The sequence below is a fragment of the Salvelinus sp. IW2-2015 genome, linkage group LG28, assembly GCF_002910315.2.
Source record: "Salvelinus sp. IW2-2015 linkage group LG28, ASM291031v2, whole genome shotgun sequence".
Lineage (NCBI taxonomy): Eukaryota > Metazoa > Chordata > Actinopteri > Salmoniformes > Salmonidae > Salvelinus > Salvelinus sp. IW2-2015.
The window spans coordinates 605,973-628,950 of record NC_036868.1 but is presented as its reverse complement, the minus strand read 5'-3'; the positions used below and the strand labels follow the sequence as shown (position 1 = coordinate 628,950).

The window sequence follows — 22,978 nt, the reverse complement described above, 5'->3', positions numbered from 1 at the left end:
GTGTATCCCTGTCTGTGGTGTATCCCTGTCTGTGGTGTATCCCTGTCTGTGGTGTATCCCTGTCTGTGGTGTATCCCTGTCTGTGGTGTATCCCTGTCTGTGTGTATCCCTAGACCTCCTTGGTTTTGGACTACTACTTGGTGTTGCTCACCAGACACACAGACACCGAGAATGTGCCATTTCCTGCAAACTGGGCAGGGCCACTTGTTCTGCCTCTTGGGTTCAGTTCAGTGCTTTAGCTGGTAGCTAGGATGTGGTTTGTTTGGTTTAAGGGTGGTGACTCTGCAAAAAAAATCTAACTTTAATATCATACTGTGTGAAACCAATGCTCCGTGTCGGTTTTTGCTAAATTCACACAAATCAAAAATAATCATTGTTATTGTCGATTTCAACAAATTAGGCCTAGTTCTAATAGCTTGGTCACTCGCACGCACACATACTTGCTACTTTGAGTTTTCTCATTGTGTGTTTTTGTGTGTGAACAAGACTGCGACTCTCCAGCTACGTCCTGTTAGCCATTGTTGCTGTCGACTCAGCCCTCCCTTGCTCCCTCTGCAGTTTCCTGTGGGCTCTTAAGTTACAGGATGCCTTTCCAGATAAGTGTTGGGCCTGCATTTCCTGTTTATGATGGGTGGTGTCTCTCTCCTCTCCCCCACTCTCTCCTCGCTCAACAACGTCCTTTTCGGGGAGAAAGGGAGGTTGAGGGACTGATGGAGAACCCTCCCTCTGAGTACAGACTGTTCCAGACAACTACTCCGTGGACCTTGGCTCGCTGTCAAAAAGCTCACCCCCCAGAAACTCACCCTCGCTGGACTTAGAAAGCAAGGGAGAGCAATAACAAGAGCGATTACAAATGAGAGAGAGCACGATGATTGGAGAGAAAATAAAGGATGAGATGAAAGATGATAGACCGAGAGGTGAGATAGATGGTACAGGGGGAGAAGGTGAAGTGAGATGGACGGTAGAGGGGGAGAAGGTGAAGTGGGATGGACGGTGGAGGGGGAGAAGGTGACATGAGATGGACGGTAGAGGTGAGATGGACGTTGGAGGGGGAGATGGTGAAGTGAGATGGACGGTGGAGGGGGAGATGGTGAAGTGAGATGGAGGTTGGAGGGGGAGATGGTGAAGTGAGATGGACGGTAGAGGGGGAGATGGACGGTGGAGGGGGAGATGGACGGTGGAGGGGGAGAAGGTGAGATGGAGGGGAGAAGGTGAGATGGACGGTAGAGGTGAGATGGACGGTAGAGGTGAGATGGACGGTAGAGGGGAGAAGGTGAAGTGCGATGGACGGTAGAGGGGAAGTGGGGAGATGGATTTCGGAGAAGCACGCAAGGCTCAATCATTGAATGTGTCTGAAAACTAGCTGTTACTGTTACATTTCACCATGTTACCATCTTGGCTCAAATTTGTGATTTTTTTTGTTCATTTTTGAGTTTATCAACGCATAACAGTTAGTAGTGGCGCCAACCACTGTCTTACATCAGATGGTGTCACTCCTACGCGAAGCTCATCCATTTTTATATCACTGCACTCTCATAAAACTCTCCATGAAATAGGCAGAATAACTAGCAGAATTATGAACAACTTTAACTGATTTAATAGTTTGCAATTGAGAGAAAATACAAAGCCAAGTGGTGGTTATTACATGCACATTGTGTGCAAGGACGTCGGTCGGCAACGCAGTGATTTAATGAGCAGCATTGCTAACGTTAGTTAGCTAACTCTACCTTTTTAACAGATATTAAAAGCTTTCCAAGCCTGTTTGAAGCAGGTTTTCCGTCAGGTAAATTTGCCGCAGGACACATGACTGGGAAGATTTTAATCTATCTGACAAGTCCTTCTTATGCATTGGGTGTATAACCCATGAGGTTACACAGCCAGCGCCATCAATAAACTAGGTATATTGACCACCTCACGGTTCAGCTGTCGGAGGTTTGAGCACTAAATTAATCAGAGCATTGCATGCATAGGCCTATAAGCTTAGGCGTCCACTGTATTGTAGTAATATTTTGCCACGACACCGACATTAATTTCTTTATACTTGTTAGATAGGCTACTGCGTCTGCTATACAGATATAGGCGTACATAAGGAGGTTAATTTTAAATTCAAATATGTTTTATGAAGATAAGCATTATATTGTTAGATATCATAGCCTAAAACATTTTCTGAGTCAGTTGGATTGCCAYTGCATAGGCCTGCAGTGTAATGGGTTTAATAGCGACACCAAAACCTTCACAAAAGTTTAAAAACTTTATTAGTGTAATATATAAAGTAAGTTTAGCCATTGTTTGTAGGGAAGGTACGAGCAAGATATTATATTGCGGCAAACAACATTACAGTTGTAACAGAATGAAACAAAACACTGCGAACTGGTTTAAACCTTGACAAATGTTTTGAACGGTCTATATCGCTCCGTATCTTAGTCATATATCAGACATCTTTGTAAAATAGTTGTTATTGAGCTCATAACTGATAGTTGAGAAATTAAAATTATTTTCCCAGATTTTAAAATGTTTATACAATCAGAACACTTTCCTTTCTCCCAGAGCTTTTTTCCCTCAGGGAAAATAGTGGCTCGCTGGACACAACAGCAGGCCCCAGCGAAACAGGGGCAGGTATGCAGACCCTTTTAATACAGGAATCATGAGGATAATGTACTTTACTGTTTGACCAAATCATGGTGTTAGCCTCCTAAAAAAAGAGTACGTTTTTATTGAGGTGAATGAATGTGCAGCCCACACCAATGCAACTGTACAGCCAAGTCGAAAAGGTCGCAAAATGCAACTAAATGACCTCAGTCTGGCCTTTATGTGGAGCCCTGCCTTATAGGATTTTCACTATAGACATACTCTCCAACTTTCGTTTTACTTCAATGAAAAAGGCCTCCCATCTTCGCAATCAACAGTAGCCTAGGCCAAGGATCCTCTCTCGCTTTCTCACTCTCCTCAGCAGCAGGGCAGCCCCGGATAATTTGTCCAGCTACAATTTTATTTCTTGGCTTTTCATTATTTTATCGGCAAAAAGCAAGCAATTACCAGCTAACGGAAACCTTGCCCTGAAGTTGTCGATATGCAGCCCTAAAGTTAGGAGGAATTGTAATCGGAAATCTCTCCGTATATTGGCATGTTTCTCCGCTATCGCGTAACTTTGTATCATTGTCAGCTGAATACAGCGGCTGACTCAGGAGGCTACCGCAGTGACTCGCAGAGAAACAGCTGCTTCATGAAAACTCATAATAATGTTAGCAATAGCACTACTACAGTAGCTTACTAGCTAGCTTTAGTTTGGAAGCATTCACTATTGCGTGTGTGCAGCACTAGCTAAGTAGGTAGCTGGTTAGTCAGCATCGTTTCAGTTACTGGCTCAGCTAGCAAGCTGAATGTTGGATAAATTTATGCTAGCTTTCGTGCCTAACTTTAGAAATAATGCTCCATGAAACACACAAATCCTTAGCTAGATGTAAAATGGTGGTACTAAGACTTCCTCAACAGAAAAACGTCAACATGATTAGTTCTAGTTTAGATTAATTCAGATTTATTTTGAGGCAGAAATGGGGTTGAGTGGACGATGTCAATAACGTAATATTTTTGAATGTTCGACAGCACGTTGTAGCCAAACTACTTTTGATCTATCGCATTACCCTTTGTGAGATACGAGACTGACACGATATGAGACTAGGGCTGGGCGATATGGCCAAAATATTATATCACGGTATATATATAAAAAAAAAAAAGGCCGGTATGACGGTATTTTTAGTTTTTGAATACTAAAAGTTTTACATTTGCTTCATAAGTAGGGAGGGATCCTAGGGGTGGCAACCCACATTCTAGGTGYATTCAATGGGTCTTTCTCCATTCTGATTGTTTTATACTGTTCAATTCAACCAAAACACATTTCAGCACTTTTATCATTTCTGCACTTCCTGCACACAATTGCAGTGGTGGAAAAAGTAAAGATATGTTAATAGAAAATTACTCAAAAGTGAAAGTCACCCAGTAAAATACTACTTGAGTAAGTCTTTAAGTATTTGGTTTTAAATATACTTAAGTAWCAAAAGTAAATGTAATTGGTAAAATGTACTTAAAGTACATCAAAAGTATAAATAATTTCAAATTGCTTATATTAAGCAAACCAGATGGCACCATTTTATTTTATTTATGGATAGCCAGAGGCACACTCCAACACTTAGACATTAATTTACAAACAAAGCATTTGTGTTTAGTGAGTCCTCCAGTTGAGGCAGTAGATGACCAGGGATGTTCTCTTGACAAGTGGGTGAATTGGACCATTTTCCTGTCCTGCCAACCTTTCAAAATGTAACGAGTACTTTTAGGTGTCAGGGAAAATGTTTGGAGTAAAAAGTACAATATTCTCTTTAGGAATGTAGTAGTAAAGTAAAAGTTGTCAAAAATAGTCAAGTACAGATACCAAAAAAAAAACGACTTAGGTAGTACTTGAAAGTATTTTTTACTTAAGTACTTTACACCACTGCTCAGTAGAGATAATTTCCACACTGCCATGTAGGGCTGCACGATATGGGCAAATAATCTAGGACTTATTTTTAACCAAATGTTGCAAATGCGATTTGACTTGCGAATTAGAGCAAAACTGTTGGAATCATGGAAATAGAATGACTATTCTAATTCTATAGTTAGAATATAATAGTGGGCACTTTGAATACAGTGTTTGAGATGTGTTTGAGTGTTTAAAATGCCAGGGAGGAGTTATTGTGACATGGTAGGAACTAAAGTGMTAAGTGTTTCCTAGGGGACCCAATAAGCTTTGGCTACATTGCATGTTTTCTCTTGGCTACTTCATGTAGCTAACATATTCTTGCTTTGCATATTCCTCTGATTTAGAAGATACTGTTGCACAAACAACATGCTGATTTAGGTCTACACCGTCACTGGAATTATCAGGCTGTATTAGCTTGCTACGTTTGCTCTTACTCAGTACCTTTATTAGCTATTAGCATTAGCGGCTAACAAGATTCAGGGCAACTTGCTAAGAAAAGACAAACTAGCGGTTTGCTGATGTAAGAAACACAAACTAATAGTGTCATTATAGAACGTTAGTGGATTTATATTAAGAGCAAAGTGAAAGCAACATTGTTGTCATCAACATTGTATGTGCTGCATTGACCAGGCAGACTGAACGCTAGTGTCTCGTGGTTGAGGAACATCAAATGCGCTCCTTAAGTGACAGGGGGCGTGGCTAGGTCTGTGTGGAAAGTTGTATGGAGAGAAAGAGCAGAGCAAGAGATGACTCTAGAGTAGCAAAGTAAACTATAAAAAAACGACATTACACATGGCGTATCACATTTAACAAACCACACATTCAAATACTGGTACAGAAGGTAAAGAAGAAAAAATAATCGGTCCCTGTGTAACCGATGTGCAATGGCTAGCTAGGTAGCGGTGGTGCGCGCTAGCAGCCTTTCAGTCGGTGACTTCACTTGCTCTGAGACTTGAAGTAGTGGTTCACCTTGCTCTGCAAGGGCCGCGGCTTTTGTGGAGCGATGGGTAACGATGCTTCGTGGGTGACTGTTGTTGATGTGTGCAGAGGGTCCCTGGTTCGCGCCCGGGTCGGGGCGAGGGGACGGACGTAAAGTTATTGCTGTTGACCCGGATCACTGGTCGCTGCAGAAAAGGAGGAGGTCGAAAGCGGGGTGAGTGTAACCGATGTGAAATGGCTAGCTAGTTAGCGGTGGTGCGCGCTAATAGCGTTTCAATCGGTGACGTCACTCGCTTCTGAGACTTAAAGTAGTGGTTCCCCTTGCTCTGCAAGGGCCGCGGCTTTTGTGGAGCGATGGGTAACGATGCTTCGTGGGTGACTGTTGTTGATGTGTGCAGAGGGTCCCTGGTTCGCGCCCGGGTCGGGGCAAGGGGACGGACGTAAAGTTATACTGTTACACCCTGTCTCTTATACACATCTAGATGTGTATAAGAGACAGGGGCAAGGGGACGGACGTAAAGTTATACTGTTACACCTGCATCAATACTGATATATAGTAAAATACGGTATACCGCCCAGCCCTATATGCGACTGATACGAGACAGATCATTGGAGGCCTAATCGACGCGCTGTCTGACGTAAGACAATGGGCACCGACGTCATTATGATCGTTATCTACAATAKCACTTGCTTTCCATATTCACTGCAACTTGTCCTCAAAAAGATCCCTGCATAGGCCCTAGACTATATCCCATTTTGTAGCCATTTTGTCACACATACAGTATATACAGTGCATTTGGAACGAATTCAGACCACTTGACTTTATCCACATTGTTTGTTACAACCTTATTCTATAATGTATTAAATTATTATTTTTTCCCTCATTAATCTACACACAATACCCCATAATGACAAAGTGAAAACAGGTTTTTGAGCATTTATAAAAATAAAACAGAACTTATTTACGTAAGTATTCAGACCCTTTGCTATGAGACTCGAAATTGAGCTCAGGTGCATCCTGTTTCCATTGATCATCCTTGAGATGTTTCTACAACTTGATTYGAGTCCACCTGTGGTAAATTCAATTGGTTGGACATGATTTGGAAAGGCACACACCTGTGAGGTCCCACAGTTGACAGTGCATGTCAGAGCAAAAACCAAGCCATGAGYTCGAAGGAATTGTCTGTAGAGCTCAGAGACGACAGGATTGTGTTGAGACACAGATCTGCTACCAACATATTTCTGCAGCATTGAAGGTCCCCAAGAACACAGTGGCCTCCATCATTCTTAAATGGAAGAAGTTTGCAATCACCAACACTCTTCCTAGAGCTGGCCGCCCGGCCAAACTGAGCAATCGTGGGAGAAGAGCCTTGGTCAGGGAGGTGACCAAGAACCTGATGGAGACTAGTCAGGATTGAGGGAAATATGAACAGAACAAAGTACAGAGAGATCCCTGACAAAAACCTGCTCCAGAGCACTCAGGACCTCAGACTGGGGCACACAGCCAAGACAACGCAGGAGTGGCTTCGGGACAAGTCTCTGAATGTCCTTGAGTGGACCAGCCAGAGCCTGGACCCGATCGAACATCTCTTGATGACCAGGAAATAGCTGTGCAGCGCCGTTCCCCATCCAACCTGACAGAGCTTGAGAGTATCTTCAGGAGAAGAATGGGAGAATCTCCCAAATGCAGGTGTGCCAAGCTCATAGCGTCATACCCAATAATTTGAGGCTGTAATCGCTGCCAAAGGTGCTTCAACAAAGTATGAGTAAAGGGTCTGAGAACTTATGTAAATGTATATTTCCTTTTTTTTGCTGCATTTTGCATTTTTTAAACATTTTTTCTCTTTGTAATTATGGGGTATGATGTCTTATGGTATTGTATGGTTTGTGTATGTGATGTCGTTATGGGTATGTATGTCGTTATGGGTAGTGTGTTAGATTGATGAGGTGGAAACAATGATTTAATCCATTTTAGAATAAGCTGTAACGTAACAAAAAAATACTTCCGAATGGCTGTATACACAACACTACTGCAGTGACTCTTCCAGCCCCACCACACGCGCACACATTCACCACAGGGCTGCTGCTGCTAACACAGGAGAGACCTCGTACCAATTCCACCTCCAGCCTATAGGCGGAGAAAGCGACGATTCTTACTCTAGTCAATTAGTAACCGGGCAGCAGACCTCCACTCCTCTCTCCTTCCACCAGGTCATCATCGACAGAGACCTCCACTCCTCTCTCCTTCCCACGTCAATCATCGACAGCGACACAATGGAAGCTCCACTCCTCTCCTTCCACCAGTCAATCATTGACGGACTTGATGCGAATTCTATTAGAATGTATTGAAAGGCCCTTGTCAAGTCTCTTACTCTGATCTCCACACACACAGCTTTTCTCTTCGATATGTAGCGACGCATGTCTCTATATATGAGTAATCCTGAATCTTTTGAATACACGAGGTACCCTGGAAGTGTGACATGTCCACGGTGGCTGTGGGTGTGTGTGCGTTTGAAAGCTCGGGCAAAAGTCAAAGAGCTCCAGGTGATGTGTGTGTGTGTGAGGCCCCGCCATCGACGCCTCCCACCATCTTCCTCCTGCTGTAGAATCAGGTCAGGACTGCCTCCGTCTAAATCTGTGTCTAAAAAGGAGAGGAGGAAATAGGACAAGAGGGAGGGGGGATAAGGATTCAGAGCACCAAGGGTTGGTTTGTTTTTCTAGGTCAGAGGTCATTATCTGGTGTGGTCGGGAGGAGTGATAAGAGTCGGGGTGTGGTTTCGCTGTGTTAACCAGTCCTGTATACACTCAGTGTATACAACTATTCTATATGTCCTGTGTTGTAGCCTAACCTGATGTGTGTGGCTTGCTAGTTAGTAATATCTTGTATTGTTTATGTTTGTGTGTGAATGTATGTTGTGTCTCTTCTCTCCGCTTCTTATCTGATCTGTTTACGTTGACTGACTACTGGCTAGGTGGTTTGATTGTTTACGTTGACTGACTACTGGCTGTGTGGTTTTGATCTGTTTACGTTGACTGACTACTGGCTGTGTGGTTTTGATCTGTTTACGTTGACTGACTACTGCTGTGTGGTTTTGATCTGTTTACGTTGATGCTATGGCTGTGTGTTTGTCTGTTTAGTTGACTGACTGCGTGTGGTTTGATTGTTCGTGATGATACTGGTGTGTGGTTTTGATCTGTTCGTGACTGACATCTGGTATGTTGCTGTTATGTGAGACAGATTGGGTTAAAATAAAATTTGAAGTCTTTGAGTTGCTAGATTGGTCAGTTTTTGCCACTTTTTTTATTCCTCTATGGTTCATTAAGCCAGGCACGCTCAATCAAGCACAGATAAAATTTTGAAAATATTTCCAGTAATATTGAACACAGGTCTGGATGATGAAATATTGTGTGTTGTGTGGTGGTGGGGGTCCCTCTCTCTCTGCCAAAGTGTGTGATTTTTGTGTGTGCCCTGTGTATTTGCTGTATGTCTGCTGACGCGTGTGTGGTGATTGGTCTGGTCTCCTGGCTTGTTAGGCAGCATACCGGCTGTCATCATTGTGTGCCTACACTCGGCAGTTCATTGGGTGTCCCTGTCTCTTGTGGCGTGAGTAAGCCAAGGTTAGGAACAACACACAACACACAAACACGTGACCTTTGCCTTTCTACGTGTCTCTGTGGACCTTTTTTGCCTCATTTCTAAAAAGCTGATTGTTTGTTTTGTGTATTCTGAGTGATGTTTATAGATTCCTGGGAATTTCAGGTTCAGTGTTTCTGAGCTATTGCAGTTGTGCAGGCAGGATTGGCGGTATGAGTAGCACTGTGATAGTCTTTCTCATCTCACTGGAGTTCATAGGAATATGGCTTTTAGATGGTGAAACGTTATTTCATGTTCGTTAAATACTGGCGGCTTCGGGGACGATTCATCTCGATTGAGCATTGATCATATTTTTTGCGGATCATACTGAGGTCGACGTTAATTAGGGACGTTTCAGTTTCATAACAATCGGAAATCGGTATTTTTGGACACGATTTTGTTGATTAAAAAACAAAACAAAAAACAATGAATATATATTTTTACACCTTTTATTAACTAGGCAAGTCAGTTAAGAAACATTCTTAATTTCAATGACGACCTAGGAACGGTGAGTTAACTGCTGTGTCAGGGGCAGAACGACAGATTTTTACGTTGTCAGCTCGGGGATTCAATCTTGCAACCTTACAGTTAACTAGTCCTACGCTCTAACCACTGCCTCATTTCACTCCGAACCATAAACCTAATGCCTTCTTAATCAATCACAGAGTATATATTTTTAAACCTGCATATTTAGCAAAAATAATCCAGGTTAGCAGGCTATATTAGACCAGGTAAATTGTGTCACTTCTTTGCGTTATTGCGAGAGTCGGTATAGTGCAACAGAATTTACGTAATTATGACGTAACATTGAAGGTTGTACAATGTAAACAGCAATTTAGACTTAGGGATGCCACCGTTAGATAAAATACGGAACGGTTTGTATTTCACTGGAATAATAACGTTTGTTTTCGAAATTATAGTTTCCGGATTCGACCATATTAATGCCAAAGGCTCGTATTTCTGTGTGTATTATTTTAATAAGTCTATGATTTGATAGGATATGAGCGTGGTAGGCAGCAGCAGGCTCGTAAGCATTCATTCAAAAGCACTTTGCTGTGCTTCAAGCATTGACTCTGTTTATGACTTCAAGCCTATCAAGCCGAGATTAGGTGGTGTAACCGATGTGAAATGGCTAGCTAGTTAGCGGGGTGCGCGTTATACACGTTTCATAGGTCAGGTCACTCGCTCTGCGACTTGGAGTAGTTGTTCCCTTGCTCTGCAAGGGCCGCGGCTTTTGTGGAGCGATGGGGTAAGAGCTGCTTCAAGGGTGGCTGTTGTCGATGTGTTCCTGGTTAGATCCCAGGTAGGGGCGAGGAGAGGGACGGAAGCTATACTGTTACACTGGCAATACTATAGTGCCTATAAGAACATCCAATAGTCAAAGGTATATGAAATACAAATGGTATAGAGAGAAATAGTCCTATAAATACTATATTAACTACAACCTAAAACCTCTTACCTTGGAATATTGAAGTCTCATGTTAAAAGGAACCACCGGCTTTCATATGTTCTGAGCAAGGAACTTTAACGTTAGCTTTTTTACATGGCACCTATTGCACTTTTACTTTCCTCTCCAACACTTTGTTTTTGCATTATTTAAACCAAATTGAACATGTTTCATTATTTATTTGAGGCTAAATTTATTTTTATTGATGTATTATATTAAGTWAAAAAAAGTGTTCATTCAGTATTGTTGTAATTGTCATTATTACAAATACATTTAAAAAATCGGCCGATTAATCGGTATCGGCTTTTTTTGGTCCTCCAATAATCGGTATCGGCGTTGAAAAATCATAATCGGTCGACCTCTAATTCTTACCTTCGAGAAATGTCGTTGCATACCTCCACTCTGCGAGGCACATCGATCTGCATGTTGGACATGGTGAGATTGTAGACTCCTAAATGGATAGCTCTAAAATCGCCTAAACCGACTGCACTAACTTGCTACTTCACATGCTGATATTGACTTTGGTAATATTGTGTGTAGCTACGTTTGCTTGCTAGCCAGCCAGCCCATAGAGAAAGCATTGCATTGTCGATTTGCTACCAACCGTATTGTAAGACAAAATGAAACATTTGTTCACAACAACTATTCTGCCCTACCAAGCAAAAAGGCAGTAACTGCTCATTTGGTTGAAAATTAGGTCGTCATTTTTGCTTAATTAAATACATGCTTAATCATGTACAAGTGTCCTGCCTCGTTTTGTAGAAAATGGTGGTCATGTTAGCAGTAACTGCATAAACTTACTGTGAAACCAAGGTAAATAAAAGCAATTTTTCTCAGTTCCACGCTTTGAGCAGTTACTGCCTTTTTTGCTTGGTAGGGCAGTATTGTTCTCACATTAGTGGTATTTCACAGTAAATTATAGGAGTGAGTGGTTTTGGGTGGATTATCCCTTTTACTAAGCCCTGTCCTGGGGTGTGTCTGAAGCACCGTTACTGCTGGCTTAGCTGTATTTGGCCTCTAAGAAATACGTTTACGGTTTTGAATCTGCATCTGAAAGCCTTAGTTTATAATGCATTATAATCATAGCTCAGTGTGACGGCTCTCATATACATGTCTAGGCCCAGAACTGTTTTACCGACCAGAATCACAAGCCAGCGTACTACAGTGTTTCCCCTACCATTGTTCAAATAAGGCGGCGGGCCCTCCCAATAAGCTCTGCCCCCCCCCCCCATCTACAATTATTTTACTTCAACATTTTGGCTGTTGATTTGAGGCGTAATTGCACCCCGCCTGGAAAATAATCTAGGGGGAACAGAGGGTCATGTTCATTAGGGCACGCAACTGCACTTTTTTACATTGAAATAAAACCCAAAATGAGTGTTTCTTATTACACAGTCCACTTAGTGTTAAGTCCCTTCTTGTTTCAGTCTGTTTTCATCCGTTTGGTAAGTAATGAACACAAGCCTGTATTCACCCAATACATGCTGGATGTTGATGAATGTACATGAGGGTTAAGGATCACAACACTGCCTGCGTCTCAAAAGGCACCGTATACTTTTGACTAGGTGCTAAGTGAGACACATCCACTATCATAGAAAGCAGTGGGTCCTAGGGGAGACTGCTGCGGGCTTACAGTAACTAGGCTAGTAGGAGGGGGATGGAAACATCAATAAGGGAAAGTCCGCAATTCTCAGCTCTCTTAATTACGCTGCATTTTAATTGTGTAATGATCTCTCTCCCTTTCTCCTTCCTCTCCCTTTTTTCATCTCACCCTCCATCCTTCTCCCTCTAGGTTGCGGTGGTGAAGATGAAAAACACGGAACGGGTGTACGCCATGAAGATCCTGAACAAGTGGGAGATGTTGAAGAGAGCCGAGGTAAGCATCATAATGGGACTGTAGAATCTACCATTTGACACAAAGAAATAGAAGTTCTAGAGCGTACACTCCTGCTCAAGTCAAGGTTGGATGTTCTATTTCTATGCCGTAGAGAAGAACCATACCCGTCTACTGACTTTGCTGCCAAAAAGTGCTCAAGGCTTCATTTGCATGGTCGACAATGGTTGTTAGCCACGCTCACCCAGACGTGCACGATCACCTATCCACTCATGAGATTTCCTACGTACCTAAATACAGTCTAGACCAAATTCCCTGGTTAGGCATAGTCCCAGAAACGTTCCCGAGTGTGTTTTTTTGTGTTTTTTTTTATTTTTTTTATTTTATAAATCCTGGTTGGATGATTTATTCCCTGCTCCTGGTTCCAAGACCGTTTCCCTCGCTGGTTATTCCCTGCTCCTGGTTCCAAGACCGTTTCCCTCGCTGGTTATTTCCTGCTCCTGGTTCCAAGACCGTTTCCCTCGCTGGTTATTCCCTGCTCCTGGTTCTAAGAACGTTTCCCTCGCTGGTTATTCCCTGCTTGTTGTTCCGGGAATCCTCCAACCTGTATTTCTGAAAAACCTGGGCACTTTGTGGGAATCAGTTTTATTTTGTTGCATCCCTTGCAACCATTTTGAAGGGAAATGGGTTTCACGGTACCGCGGACTACCCTTAGAGACTACCCTACTGCCCTGAGTATAGTCTGCAACGCTGCCCCTAACCACTGACCCACGGTCACATATTAATTCATCCCTGAAATGCTTAAGGTTAGGATTGATCCTAAACAACTGATCCTAGAACTGTGATGAAGAAAATTGAGCTGAACCTAGTTCTGGTCAGCCTCTGGATTCTGGTGTTGGGTGAATTTGCTCCTAGATGCTGAACTTGGGTCAGTTTTGCATTTTCCCTGCTAATGGTTAAGATTAGTATTGGGGAAGGGGAAGCTGATCCAAGATCAGCATATAGAGGAAATGTTTAGTTTACCGTACGCCGGTATTCTAGCTGGAGAGTGGAGACTGACTAAGGGCAGGGCAGGGCAGGACGGCCATCTTCTTTTATTGTGCTGTTCTCTACCTCTTGACCTAGTTTTAGCCCAATGGGCTCTGACAGTGGCCTGAGGCCTGGCACACCGCATCGCCAGAGCTTTTGTCAGTAATGGTCAGTAATCCCCATCCCACAATCCCTCAGTGTTTGTGCAGCCTGGGCAATACAGAGGGGAGGAGTTAACAACTCTACCGTACACACAGCACTGCCTGCAGCGTGGCATTCCATACCTGGCAGCGTGGCATTCCAACCTGCATGCGTGGACAATGGCTGCACTCAACCTGCAGCGTGGCATTCCAACCTGCAGCGTGGCATTTCCAACTGCAGTCTGGCATTCAACCTGCAGCGTGGCATTCCAACTGCAGCGTGGCATTCCACCGAGTGCATCCCCGCGCGTGCATTTCCAACCAGCAGCGTGGCATCAACCAGCAGCGTGGCATTCCCAAGCGTGGCATCAAGGCAAGGGTGGCATTCCAACCACAGTGCATTCCCTGCATGCGGGGGGTGGGCATTTCCAACCTGCAGGCGTGGCATTCCAAACCAGCAGCGTGGCATTCCACCGAGCGTGGCATTCAGGAGGTGAACCTGCAGCTGATTGCCACCTGCCTGTTCAACCAGCAGCGTGGTCCAATGGCCGTGGCATTCCACAGCAGCGTCGGCTCCACCTGCGCGTGGCACAACACAGGTGCTTCCAAACTAGGCTAGCGGAGCTTCATGCAGCGGCAACGCTAGCAGTATATTCGATGGCGTATGATCTTTAAGTCTGAGATGGCAACCACACGTGGCATTCTCTCGAAGATGATGCTACGACGGCATTGAATGCACCAGCCGCTGTGGTATTGACATAGCAAGCTAGCCAGTTGGGATTAGCAACGAGTTTGGAACTGACTTCGAGACGCCGCAGGCCACCCGCCGCTATATCAACATGCACACCATACAGCAGCCGGGGAATGCACCGTCAGCCTGCAGCGAAGTGAAAGCAGTCTTTAAGATGAATGGATAGATGTGTAGACAGACGGACGGACAGATGGATAGCTAGACCAGCCAAACTCAACTGGCGGATCGCGGTCCGGGTCCGGACCCAGGTCAATCCGGACCGGACAACAATGCATTTTGTTATAAAAGTCAATACATTTTTTAAGACAGCTTTTTAAATAATCACCGGGCGCAGCGGCCTCTAACTCCGCATCAATCACCATTAACTTATTATCAACATTAATCCAAATATCCTCCGCGGAAACCTTGGGACAAGCAGGCAGAAATAAACAAAGATTTGACCGTGGTTTCAACTGTAAATATCACAGATAAGGAGAGCTTAGTTACCAGTATCTTTGTTAATATGGCTTGTTAAATTTTTATTTTTATTTTTTAAGTTGACTGAAAACTATGTTCAAAGACGAGTCAATGGAACAGTATTTTTTAATTCTCCCGCAACTAGCACAAAACCAATGTGCCTGATATGCAGGGTGTTCGTAGCTCTCTCGTGAAAGTGCCAATGTTAAGTGCCATTTTGAACACAGGTATAGTAAATTCAATCAGACGTATCCCTGAACACTGAGGTGAGATCAAACGAGATTAACCAACTTAAAATCCCAATATGAGAGGTCCACCAAAGTCCTTATCAATTCCCTGATTGCCCAACAACGTGCAATGATTCTTCACTGAGGATAGCCTGGGTTGTTGAAAAATCGAAATTTCTCTCAGAAATCAAATCAAAATTTTATTTGTCACCTGGCCGAATACAACAGCTGTAGACCTAACAGTGAAATGCTTACTTACAAAACCCATAACCAACCATGCAGTTGAAAGAAAAATAAGTGTTATGTAAAAATTGAAAGTAGCAAATGATTAAAAAAAGTAGCAAATGATGAGCAGCAGTAAAATAACAATAGTGAGGCTATATACAGGGGTATCGGTACAGAGTCAATGTGCGGGGCACCAGTTAGTCGAGGTAAAATGTACATGTAGGAGAGTTAAAGTGACTATGCATAGATAATAAACGGAGTAGCAGCAGTATAAAAGAGAGGGCATTAATGCAGGGCACGGTCAAGAGTGACTGATACATGAATATTGCACTGCCCACAGTGACTGATACATGAATATTGCACGGCCCACAGTGACTGATACATGAATATTGCACTGCCCACAGTGACTGATACATGAATATTGCACGGCCCACAGTGACTGATACATGAATATTGCACAGCCCACAGTGACTGATACATGAATATTGCACTGCCCACAGTGACTGATACATGAATATTGCACTGCCCACAGTGACTGATACATGAATATCGCACTGCCCACAGTGACTGATACATGAATATTGCACTGCCCACAGTGACTGATACATGAATATCGCACTGCCCACAGTGACTGATACATGAATATCGCACAGCCCACAGTGACTGATACATGAATATCGCACTGCCCACAGTGACTGATACATGGATGAATGATGGTTTGTATGCCAGGGACAGACTACTGGAGTGAGATTAAGGGTACGGCAAACTTAGTGACTGAGATGAGAAGGGTCAACGATGTGTGTTAAAAGTGTTTTTTACTGAGAGTGTGTGTGTATTAAGGTTGTAGCCTGTGTGTGTGTGTGGGAGTATGTTATAGTTGATACCATTATTTGCCCCTCAGACGGCGTGTTTCCGCGAGGAGAGGAATGTTCTGGTGAACGGAGACTGCCAGTGGATCACCACCCTACACTATGCCTTCCAGGACGACAACTTCCTGGTACAGCTTCACACGCACACACACTTGTGTATACTCTGTGTGCGGGTGTGTGTACACAGTATAACCCACAGTATTACCCTGTCTCTGCAGTACCTGGTGATGGACTACTATGTGGGCGGTGACCTCTTGACCCTGCTCAGTAAGTTCGAGGACCGTCTCCCAGAGGACATGTCCAAGTTCTATGTGGCAGAGATGGTGCTGGCCATCCACTCTATACACCAACAACACTACGTGCACAGGTAAGGGTGGGTGAGTGAGAACTCCACTGCACAACCTAATTGACAAACAAAGGCAGAGTCTTCTCATGCTTTGTTGATTTCAGAAAAGCTTTCYATTCAATTGATGGAAAGTTGTATTGGGGGAAAAACATACAACATTATATAATCCATGTACACAACAAGTGTGAGGTTAAAATAGGCAAAAACACATTTCTTTCCACAGGGCCAGGGGGTGAGACAGGGATGCAGCTTAAGCCCCACCCTCTTCAACATATACAGTTGAAGTCGGAAGTTTACATACACTTAGGTTGGAGTCATTAAAAGTCATTTTTCAACCACTCCACAAATTTCTTGTTTACAAACTATAGTTTTGGCAAGTCGGTTAGGACATCTACTTTGTGCATGACACAAGTAATTATNATTCTCCCCGCAACTAGCACAAAACCAATGTGCCTGATATGCAGGGTGTTCGTAGCTCTCGTGAAAAGTGCCAATGTTAAGTGCCATTTTGACACCAGGTATAGTAAATTCAATCAGACGTATCCCCTGAACACTGAGGTGAGATCAAACGAGATTAACCAACTTAAAATCCCAATATGAGAGGTCCACCAAAGTCCTTATCAATTCCCTGATTGCCCAACAACGTGCAATGGATTCTTCACTGAGGATAGCCTGGGTTGTTGGAAAAATCGAATTTCTCTCATGAAATCAAATCAAATTTTATTTGTCACCTGCGCCGAATACAACAGCTGTAGACCTAACAGTGAAATGCTTACTTACAAACCCATAACCAACCATGCAGTTGAAAGAAAAATAAGTGTTATGTAAAAATTGAAAAGTAGCAAATGATTAAAAAAGTAGCAAATGATGAGCAGCAGTAAAATAACAATAGTGAGGCTATATACAGGGGGTATCGGTACAGAGTCAATGTGCGGGGGCACCAGTTAGTCGAGGTAAAATGTACATGTAGGGAGAGTTAAAGTGACTATGCATAGATAATAAACGGAGTAGCAGCAGTATAAAAGAGAGGGCATTAATGCAGGGCACGGTCAAGAGTGACTGATACATGAATATTGCACTGCCCACAGTGACTGATACATGAATATTGCACTGCCCACAGTGACTGATACATGAATATTGCACGGCCCACAGTGACTGATACATGGATGTTGCACGGCCCACAGTGATGTTCTGGGTACTCAGAGTATTCTTTCTGTTCATCTCTCCTTTGTTCTCAAGAAAACATTATTTTATATCAAAAACATAATAATTCATGACTCGTGTGTAGTGGTTCACAGTGCACTTCCTGCACAGACCATCATGCAACCACTTTTGTTCTTCAGTAATGTTGATGCAATGTTGCACGTGTTTACATTCAAAAGAASTTGTAATTAATTCAAATTCTTAGTCTCATTTAATATATTTGAATGTACGTTTTATATAACAACATGTTTGTTACTACGCTGTACCACAGCGCCGGTAAAGGACGAAATCCATCTGGACCTTTGCCACCTGGGAAATTTGTGTCACTGGACCTCTCAGATAGTAGTTGAGTACCCCTGGACTAGACTCTACTGTTACATACAGCACTGCAGCATGGCATTACAACCAGCAGCAGAGGAGGAATGTTCAGTCTTTATAGATGAATAGCTAGATGGAGAGGTAAATAAATTGGTATTTAGATCGTAGATGTACTGTCACAACAATCAGTTGTGTGAGTATGCCCATTTCCCAATAGGTTGAGTTTTTGTAAATCTAGGGATAGATTTTAGTAAGCATCTGAACCTGTTAAGTTACTTTACAAAGGGGAATAAAAAAATATGTTTAAAAAAAGCTATTAAACATAACTTTTCCTTTGTTTTATTTGCTGTGGAWCAGAGAAGGTAATAACACCAGGGGCGTGTTCAGTATGGCAGACTGTAGCAAAATGTTTTGCAATGGTAAACTAAAATCTGTTTTCTTATTGGTCAAGTTCAGGTAGTAAAGTACAGTGCGTTCGGAAAGTATTCAGACCCCTTCATTTTTTCCACATTTTGTTACGTAACAGCCTTATTCTAAAATCCATTAAATAAATAAATAAAACATCCTCGTCAATCTACACAAAATATGGCAAAGAGAAAAAAAAGAAAACATATTACATATGTTTTCAGACCCTTGTTTTCAGACCCTACTATGAGACTAGAAATTGAGCTCAGGTGCATCCTGTTTCCATTGATTATCTTTGTTTCTACAACTTGTTTATAATCCACCTGTGGTATTCAATTGATTGGTCATGATTTGGAAAGGCACACACCTATATAAGGTCCCACAGTTGACAGTGCATGTCAGAGCAAAAACCAAGCCATGAGGTTGAAGGAATTGTCCGTAGAGCTCAGAGACAGGATTGTGTCGAGGCACAGATCTAGGGAAGGGTATCAACAAATGTCTGCAGCATTGAAGGTCCCCAAGAACACAGTGGCGTCCATAATTCTAAAATGAAAGAAGTTTGGAACCACCAAGACTCTTCCTAGACCTGGCCGCCCGGCCAAACGGCGTAATCGGGGGAGAAGGGCCTTGGTCAGTGACTTCACCAAGAACCCGATGGTCAGTCTGACAGAGCTCCTCTGTGGAGATGGGAGAACCTAAGCTGTGTGCTTATGGTCGTTGTCATGTTGGAAGGCGAAGGTTCACCTTCCAACATGACAACGACCATAAGCACACAGCCAAGACATTGCAGGAGTGGCTTTGGGACAAGTCTCGATGTCCTTGAGGGCCCAGCCAGAGCCCGGACTTGAACCTGATAGAACATCTCTGGAGAGACCTGAACATAGCTGTGCAGCGATGCTCTCTTACAACCTGATGGAGCTTGAGTGGATCTGCAGAGAAGAATAGGAGAAACTCCCCAAATACAGGTGTGCCAAGCTTGTAGCGTTATACCCAAGAAGACTCAAGGCTGTAATTGCTGCCAAAGGTACTTCAACGAAGTATTGAGTAAAGGGTCTGAATAAATGTGATATTTCAGTTATATTTGAATAAATCTGTGAAAAATTTTACCTGTTTTTGCCTTGTCATTATGGGGTGTTGTGTGTGTGGATTGATGTGGGGAAAACAACAATTGAATACATTTTAGAATAAGGCTGTTACGTAATGAAGTGTAGAAAAAGTCAAGGGGTCTGAATACTCTCCGAAATGCACTATAAGTAACCTTGTACGATCATGGGCTTGTGCGAGCTGGACTGGCTCTTGTTTCTGTAGCGGGAGGTAGCTTGATGTACAAGTACACCTCCTGGACCTTCCCTCCCCAATTTATCTCCTTAACGCTGAGTGCCAAGCAGAGACTCATCGGGTGCCGTTTTTACAGTCTTTGGTATGACTTGTCCCGGGGATCAAACTCCCAACCTTCCATACTTAAACCACAAGGTCACGGAGTTCTTAGTTTAGGTAGTACCTTCCCGTAAAATATAAAAATAACGTTTGCTGCAACTTTTGCTTTATAATGTTGGCATTTAACGTAAATGATTTGGTGAACTATTTTGATAATATGGACTAAATTGACAGAGTAGGGAATTATAAATGCTGAGTCTTTTTAGACACATTCCAAGTAGGGTTGCAACATTTACAAAAAGCTTTCCCAACGTTCCGGAAGCTTTCCCAAAGTTTCCAGGTTTTTCGGAAATACTGGTTGGAGGATTCCTGAAATCAGTAGGGAGTAGCAAACGGCAACATACCGCTAGTCCAGTTTTCCCACATGACATCAGTCTTGTCATCTAATAGGGAGCGTGAGAGGCGGGCTGCATAATATTCATTCTCTCTACTATATATCCCCCGTCGACTATTTCACATTCTTGGTTATACCCTGCTGACATTTCTTCACGCTTGTTGGTATACTGTGGCTCAGCGGAATCCCTGAAGGTGGCTTATCTGCTATTACTAAACTGGTGTACCAGCTGCTCAACTTAGTAGCTGTTAAAAATATTTCTTGTTTTTGTAACCTCCGGCCGTGGGGTTCGCTTTCGGTTAGCTTGTATCCTCCATGCGCGCCTCTCTCTCGGGTCTTCTCGGTTTGCCGTTGTTCGGCTGTTTGTCTCTTTTTGGCCGCCGGGCCGGCGCCGGGCTGTGTCGGATTCCCGCTTCCTTGCCCGGGCCTCTCCTTGTGTCTTTTTTTCTTCCCGCTCCGCGTCCTGCCTCGGGTCTTCGCCCCTGTGGCCCCTCTGGTGGTCTCTTGCCTGGTTCGTTCCCGCCTGCCGCTGGCTTCGTGCGCGCCTCTTTCCTCCTTGTTCCCTTTTTTTCCTTTTCTGGCCCCACTGCTTCCCCCCCTCGCATCATTCCTTTGGCGTGCCTTCGCTCTCTGGGACCACTGCCTCCAGCTTCTGCTGGGTTCGTTGGCCGCGCCGCTTCATGCCGCCGGTCGGTTGCTCCCCGCCCCCCGCGTTCGCCCCGCCGCCGGTTTCGTCCTCTTCTTCCTGTGTGTCGGCTGTGGCTTCTTCTTTCTCCTCCTCGTTCTCGGCTTTCTTCTCTCTCTCTCTCTCTTCTCTTCTTCTCTCTCTCTCTCTCTTCTCTCCTTCTCTCTCTCTCTCTCTCTGCTTTCTTCTCCTGCTTCTCTCTCTTCTCGGCTCTCTCTCTCTCTTTTTTCACTCATTCTGTGCCGTCCGCGGGCGGCTGGCTCGGGGTGCGGGCCTGTTGTTAAGTCCTGGGGTGCCTGCTGTTTGCGCCATGCGTGGCAGGCGCTTGGTGGGTGGTGCCCTCTGGGGCCTGGGTGCGTGTTTCGTGTGTGGGAGGCCGGGCGCGCGGGCGCTGGCGGGGACACGCGAAGGGCCCCTGAAGACGCGAAGCTTGTTCTGCGGCCGCCGGGCAGCGTGCGGCGGTGGCAAAGGGTTGTAGGGCGGGCCGAGGCGGGTGCGGCGCGCAGGCCAGCAGAGAGAGGGCGGTGCACGCGGGCGTCCCCCGGACGGCGGCCGCTGGGTCTCGGTCTGTGGTTCCCCCGCGCGCCTCTGCTTCCTGCTGCTTCGGGCGGGTGCCCTGGGGTTCGGTGGGGGCGCGGCGGCGGGGTCAGGGTGCGGTGCGCCCACAGTCTGAGCCCCTCCACTGCTCTCCACATGCCTGGCCCAGGGCTCCGCTTTCCTGGCTGTTGCTCCTCGTGCGCCGTCCTTCTTCCCCTCTCTCCCCCGGCATTCCCAGCTGGTCCCCTGCCCCCCACGCAGCCCTGGGGTTTTTGGTCGTGGCCGGCCCCTCTCACTGCGTGATTGGTGACCTGTTTTCCCGTCGGGTGTGCCCCACACTTTCCAACCTCACTGGTGCCCCTGCTGCGTCTGTGTCCTCTAACTCTCAGTCGCTGGCGCGTTGCCACCCCCAGCTTGCCCCCACCCCACTGGCTTGCCCCACACCCTGCCTGCCCCCCGTTTAAATCCACCCCATGTTTGCCTCTTTTCCTCGGGGGGGTGGATGTTTCTGTCTCCAGTGGCCGCTCATTTTTAGCCGGCCGTCCTCTTGTCGCTCCTATCATGCCCGCGGTGTTTTCCACTCGGGCCACGCCCCGGCTCCCTTTGGTTTACGGAACTCATCTCTTCACCCTACCGGGGAAGGGTCAGAGGAGCATAAGGTTTCCTCACCACACAAGGGAGCCTGTGTGTTTTTGGCAGCCGGGATTAGCGTACAAACACCTCTGTTATTATGTAGGCGCTTACAGGAGGATGCTGTAAAGCTAAATCAGAATGCAAGGGAATAGAAACAGGCATGTCTGCACTTAGGGGAAAAGAAAGTTTTGTTAATATGTGTTGTCTAACTGGGCACAATGATGGCATAACTCCGAGACAACCACTAGTGTCTACAGACTTTTAGCTGAGTCTCGGAGATATTTATTGGGAGGACAATCAGATTGGTCACACCACGGTGTTCGCATCGTGGTCGAATCGTAAGGGAGTGCAGAGCCTTGCGGGGATGGAGTGGGAGATCGAGCTTCACTCGTTCCTTAACAATACTTTCACCTATTGTCTCCTTCTTTTACGTGACTCCCTGATTGCGTATAAGTCGCGCAGCCTTGGGATCAATTACGGACAGACCTAGTTTTCTGGTTAACTCTGGTGATTGTGTGTCTGACTGAGTCTATAATAGGCTCCCCCCGGAGATGTCCATGGTCGCTCTGAGTGTGTGTAAGAGAGGGGGGGTGTGTGAAGGAGGGGGTTAAAGAAGGGGGGGGTGTAAAGAGAGGGGGGGTGTAAAGGAGGAGGGGCGTGTGGTAGTGTGTGTGAGGGAGAGGTGCGTGTGTTTGGCAGGGACCGGTGGGCAGGAGGGACGGGGAGCAGCAGCAAACAGCTACACTAGCACTCCCCCAAAAGTTGGTTTTTCTCTCCTGTTCTACTGGTTTTCAACTTTCTTTCGTTGTCCAGAAAGTCATAGCGACCATCCTAGTCGCCGGTTAGCACCCATCCTAGTCGCGTTAGCACCATCTAGATGCCGTTAGCCAACCCATCCTAGTCCGCGTTAGCAACCCCATCCTAGTCGGCGATAGCAACCCATCCTAGTCCGCGGATAGGCAACCCATCCTAGTCTGCGATAGCAACCCATCCTATATCCGTAGCAACCGTAT

General features: G+C 44.9%; 1 pseudogene; it reads left to right on the top strand.

Moving 5' to 3' along the window:
* Positions 1-22,978, top strand: part of LOC111954050 (serine/threonine-protein kinase MRCK beta-like) — a 122,209-nt pseudogene that overhangs the window by 33,441 nt on the left and 65,790 nt on the right.